Source organism: Siphateles boraxobius, unplaced genomic scaffold (assembly GCF_051911475.1).
Source record: "Siphateles boraxobius isolate OS27281-9 unplaced genomic scaffold, OSU_SipBor_1 8, whole genome shotgun sequence".
NCBI lineage: Eukaryota > Metazoa > Chordata > Actinopteri > Cypriniformes > Leuciscidae > Siphateles > Siphateles boraxobius.
In genome coordinates this window covers 13,908,998-13,915,000 of record NW_027509208.1, presented here as the reverse complement: position 1 = coordinate 13,915,000, position 6,003 = coordinate 13,908,998, and the positions used below count along the sequence as shown (strand labels likewise).

Sequence of the window (6,003 nt, the reverse complement as noted above, 5' to 3'; positions counted from 1 at the left end):
TAAGCAGGTCAACATTAAAGTCACCACAGACAATATTTGTCTTATTTCCATTTGAATTGAACATGTTCCCTACAAGCTCATTAAAAATATCCAATGATGAACCAGGTGTTCTATATATACAACAAACAATTATATTCTTTTGTTTTTTCATACAAAACTCAACAGTAACACATTCTAATATATTTTCAATAGTGATTGACCTACTAGCCATTATATTACATTGCAGACTTGTCCACATAAAGAGCAACTCCACCTCCTCTCCTATCTTTTCTATTCATTACAAACATTTGATATCCCTCTAATTCTACCTCTGCTAATTTGTCTTCATCCAACCATGTTTCAGAAACAGCTACAACACTAAATTTTGGAAACAAGTTCAAAAAATCTTTGATTTTTGAAAGGTTACTCCACAAACTTCTACTATTTAAATGTATAACAGAAAAGGCATGTTTCATATTCACTCCTCTCTTAAACTGTTCTTCCGTATAATAGTGACAATTTGGCTGACTACACAAATATTTGTCCGGATGAATATCTCTTTCAACGTCATATTTACTATAATTTATATCATCTATCTCAATACCTTGATGTAATATATTGTCGTCATCAATATTACATACTGCCATTTATAAAAAATCGACTAATGTAACAAAAGCAAACTAGTGAACTCACTCGAGACCCACAGAGAAGGAAATGAATAGTTGAAATAAAGTCATTATTTTAAAATAAAGTTTCAATCCCTTAGAAGCCTTAGAGTGATCAATCTCTCAGATTTCATCAAAAATATCTTAATTCGTGTTCCGAAGATGAACGAAGGTCTTAAGGGGTTGGAACAACATGAGGGTGAGTAATTACTGACAGAATTTTCATTTTTGGGTGAACTATCCCTTTAAATGGACATTAAGAATTACTCCAATCTAGCGGTGAAATTGTATTTTGCATTCAAACGAATTGTGCTCTCCAGCACCTCTCATTTTCAAATGCGTGTTGCATCTACGGTAGCCGTTATCTACCAAAAAGCTTCGACAGGATGTCTTCTAATAGCACTTTGTCGAGTTTTCCTTCGGGTGAACAGTTTTTTTTTATTTCAAACAAATTTCAAGTTGACACAACGAACAAACGAATGTTACAGTATGAAGTAATGAGTGTCAAAAACATGAACTTTTGTAATTAGTAGTTATGCCTTGTTTTCTCGTTATATTTTTTTGAAGTATGTGCAGTGTTAGATATCATCATCAGATGATTCAACAGTAGGGAGAGGTAGAGGAAGAGGACAGAGAGGCAGTGGATCAGTGGGATCTAGGCGAGGAGGTGGATGACGAGGAAGAGGAGGAGAGTGAGAGTCAATACAACGACGACAAAGATACCTGGCAGCTACAAGAGCTACATACAGAATTTATGCGTTTTTATTATTCAATGTGAGGTCACAGTGTAAATGATAAACAGAAAATATCAGATAACATAAAAATTGAAGTAGGCTTAGCTATGCAAACAATGCAAGAACAATAATATGCTCTATTTAAATATATTTGTATCGAATTTCTAGCTTACAAAAGTAAACTTACAAACTTTTTTTAGCACCTTCTCTACTTTACTCAATAGCTGCTATTCATCATGGATTTCTTATCCAGTGGCTCGGCATTGGTATGGTCCGCCAATAAAAATAAAAGTGACAAGCACCTCTCACTGCTCTGCTCCTCCGTTTCTGCTGCTTTCAGTTACGTCACGCTGGCACTGAACGAAAACGCGTTGTGGAAACGCGTTGGCCTATTACTTTTTGTCCCTCTCTGCTATTATAGTTTTTCAAGATGGCGGAACTACATGGAAGCCTCCGTGGACTTACCCGTCCCATGTATATAAATATAATAAATTCTTCGTTTACGAGGATAAATCAGATAATTGGCAGAGGTATTTGTACACCATTGGGGACATATTTATGAATAAAAATATTGATTTTAGATTATAAATTACCTAAAAAGTTACTTATAGTCCCTTTAACATCCTCAGCTGGGAGTATTGTAAGAGAATTACAAAATATCTGTACTAGAAATCATCACTTTATATATAGCACAGTATTATTGTACCATATTGCAGTCTTTAGTCCCTGGACACTAGAAGTTCTCATTGCTGACGCAGCATTTGCAGTGCTAAACTAGCGTAGTCAGTGCCGTGTGTCTATGCAGGGAGCAATATTACTTTTTTATTATAAATTAGAGACTCTCTGACATAGCACAGAGTGGGACAAATTAGTTGCAGTTTTCAGCAGCAAATTCAAGTGTCACAATTTGGGTTTTCTTTTTTGGGGGGTTTGTGAAACACATTCCGGAGGCATTTTGACAAGGTTTTTTTCACCATCCCTGGCTGCTTTGGACTCTCTGCTGCAATGTGTTGGCGTCAGCGGCGATGTCTTGTTCTTCGGTTTCCTCATCGCGGCCTTTTGAATGTCCCGACGCCCCCTTCCAAGTCCCGCCCCACCGCCGCACCGCCCCCACCCCTCCAGCCGGAGCAGGAAAGAGCCTGTAGCTCCTGCTGCTGGGCCCTTATCTGAAAGCTGCACACAGTTCGGGGAACGCATCCTCTTCCTGGGGCCTCCCATCTGCCAGGAGGAGAGAAAGAACGAGGGGAATGTGTAGGCAGAAGAAGCCAGAGAGTGTCTGAGAACATATGGGGGTATTTTTTGTTGTTTACACCCTCATTAGGACGTCCAAGCAGAGTCATGAAACCTGGACTTGCGTTATCTCCATGTCAGCCTTCCTGCTGGCTTGTTTGTTTGTATGCATGTGTACGTATGTGCTTGCATGTGTGTGGTATAACCCAATCCGTGCTCAGCACTGTTGAGGGAATGCTACCAGCAGCACTTCTCTCGGCACATTAGAGAGATAAGCCTAATGGAGGTCCCCAGGCGGTGAGACGTCGCGCACCACACACACACACACACACACACACACTATCGCCCCCTCTCCGATGAAGAGGATTTCCCCACTCGCTCCATCTCTCTTCCTCTTCTCCTTCTCCCTCGTTCTTTCTCTCCGGAGAGTAATTTCACAGTTCGCTCCAAAATGCCCCCCAGTCGTTTCTCTAAGTCCCTGCTACATGCTGTCAGCCACATCTCCTCTGAGGACCATTTTTGGTCCCCTTAAACCAGAAATATAGATTTTATTTTATTGGGAGGGAAAGGTGAGACTTCTGTTTTAATGAGCCGAAATCTGCAGTTCTCCAAGTCTTCCTCTCGGTGACTTCAAACTTTTGAGGGGCTTATGGCAGCAACTTGTAGTCATGATGACCACGGGGATGGGCAACTTGGTCCTGGAGGGCCACTGTTCTGCAGAGTTTAGCTCCAACCTTGATGAAAACTCATCTACCTGTACCTTTCTAGTAATCCTTAAAACATTGATTACCTTGTCCAGGTGTGTTTGATTAGGGTTGGAGCTAAACTCTTCAGGACAGTGGCCCTCCTGGACCGAAGTTGCTCATCTCTGATTTAGAACATTGGTTCCCAACCCTGGTCACGGTCGACCTGCAACTCCGCACTTTTTGCATGTCTCTATAAAAATACAGTAGTCAACATTTAAAGTGGATCAAAACCTTTTATCAAAGTTATACATGAATTTTGAACAATACCTGTTCTTGTCTTAGGATAACTTTGATTAACTTTTTTGATCCAATTCAAATGTTAAATACTGTACATCTGAATGAACTCATCAGCAGATACTCCAAGACCTGGGGACTCATTTATAAAACATACGTACATTTGATCCTAAATACCATGGATTTTAAACTACATCAAAAAGTGAAGCACAAATCAGGCTTTATAAAGACAGAAACTGACGTGAACATTTTCGTGTACGCCAACTGAACAGCATGTGTACAAACTTGTCTCTATTCCACATTATTTTTTTAAAAGAAAATATAAAGATAAATAGGCAATCACAAAATGCATTAATATAATTGTGTGTAAATAAGCAACTTTTTAACTGCTTTTTAATAATTGCATCACTAAAATTGATCACATGATTTCATAAAAATAGTAATAATTTCCTTGCCCAATTATGAGTGCTGAATTCATTTTGAACCATAAAGGGATATTTGTGGGCATTCTGTAGGTTGACGCTTGAATTTAAGATTAACTGCGATTTTATACAGAGATGCGTTTCTGCATACAGATGTTTTATAAATCATTCATAGGAACATTTGCAAAACTATCTTGTTCATGTCGACATTATATGCACATATTTATAAATTAGGCCCCTAAAATGGATGTTATAGATAAGGGAGCAATCCCTTGCCTGTCTTGGCCACTATCCTTGTAAACCTAGTCGGTTATGTCTTAAGTAAACGTAACCAGTCGAGAAAGACAATGAATGTGCAACAGTATCAGTATACTGGATATGTTGACAGCAGCCTAATATTCCTGATGATGTCCTTTTTTTTAATGTTAATCAAACAACGAAAGACTCACTGCAAAAAATCAGTGAAGTATACAGTGAAGACTATACAGTGTTTACATTTGTTTACTTTATTCAATTTCTGTACCTAATCTGTTTCTAACTACTGTTAGATCTACCTGAAAAGCACTTTATTTCATTTGCATTTTTGTTATTGCTTGTTTCTTCATTTGTTCTTATTTTATTAGACTTTTTACTTCTCTTTAATCATTTTTGAAAGTTATATTTTATATAATTTTATTTATATTTAATTTTTCATTTGCATTTTACATGGAATGCAAGAACAAAGTAAAATAATTACTAGCCAATGGCGACTAGCTTCAGTGTGTCTGTAGAGGGTTGCATTACTTGTTACATTGTGTCTTTTAAAAATATATATTACAATATGATAATAACATTATTATTATTGTAATGTTTAGTTGAGCCATTTTTCACTATTTGTATATAGAATGCTTTAAACCTTAAGAATTGTAGGTAGTCCATATGTATTTTGTTGTTTCTTTGCTATACAAAACCTTTGCAAACAGTTTTTTTTTATCCGGTCCCTCCATACATCTTTTGAAAAATGCCGTTTTCACCACCGTCTCTGGCGTAATGTAGAGCACCGGCGTGGTTTAGCGCAGGCTTTAGAGAGGGCATTCTTCACTGCAAATCATTATGCATTGAGGAGGCCATTAGCAAAATGAAGACGAATGGGTGAGAGAGTCACCGTGATAAAGTATTGGAGGACGACAGTTTAATCTAAAATGTTCCTCTGTGGTCTTTCAACATAGTCACTATGTCTTCTTGCTATCGTTTGCCTGTTATGATTTAAGCTGTGTGATGCCAGAAAATTCGTTCTCTCTCTTAATGCTTATAATAACTGTCTTAGTTTGGCCAATGCGAGAATTGACTCTCACTCATCAGACAAGTTTTTCAAGAATCAGTTGTTTAATCCAGCCATTTACACAGTGACTTGGAGATACGCCTTCTTTTAAACGGTTTCCTCTTTATAGACGTGCCGGTGAATATTATACAACATGCGATATATGAAGAAATTAATAGAATCTAACAAAATTATCAATTCTTGATAGATTGAGAGGAGGAAATGTATTTCTCTTTATACATTTAATTTTTTTTCTTTAAAAATGAAGCTTAGATTGTTTTGAAAATGTCTCTAAGCAGATACTTCAGACGCAGTTCTGTGATGTCATTAGATACTTGGGACAAGTCTCAGCATGACAGGAATTTGATTGACAACAGTTAATGAGACACGTACATGGGTGTGTACATGTTGCTTTAAATTAATTGAGGGGTTGCCCTGTTCCTTCCTGACTGACAGGTCACCCCCTCACTGCTTGATGCAATCATTTGATCAGTTTGTTCAACTTACGCATTGCGTTCTTTGTCTAATCTTTGGAATAGTACTGTTATTACATAGTATAATAACTCTCGTACCACGAGATCTCGCAACATTAAAAAGTGACTAGATTTCTTGTCGATATCAAATTGAAATTAGCATAGAATCAGAGTTCACTGATCACATGACCAGAGTAAGGCGAGATGAATGACAAGACCA

The 6,003-nt window shown here is 37.6% G+C and overlaps 1 protein-coding gene across 1 annotated transcript in view; it reads left to right on the top strand.

Moving 5' to 3' along the window:
• pinx1 (PIN2 (TERF1) interacting telomerase inhibitor 1) overlaps positions 1-6,003 on the top strand; it is a 39,978-nt gene that overhangs the window by 29,954 nt on the left and 4,021 nt on the right. The window lies entirely within an intron of this gene.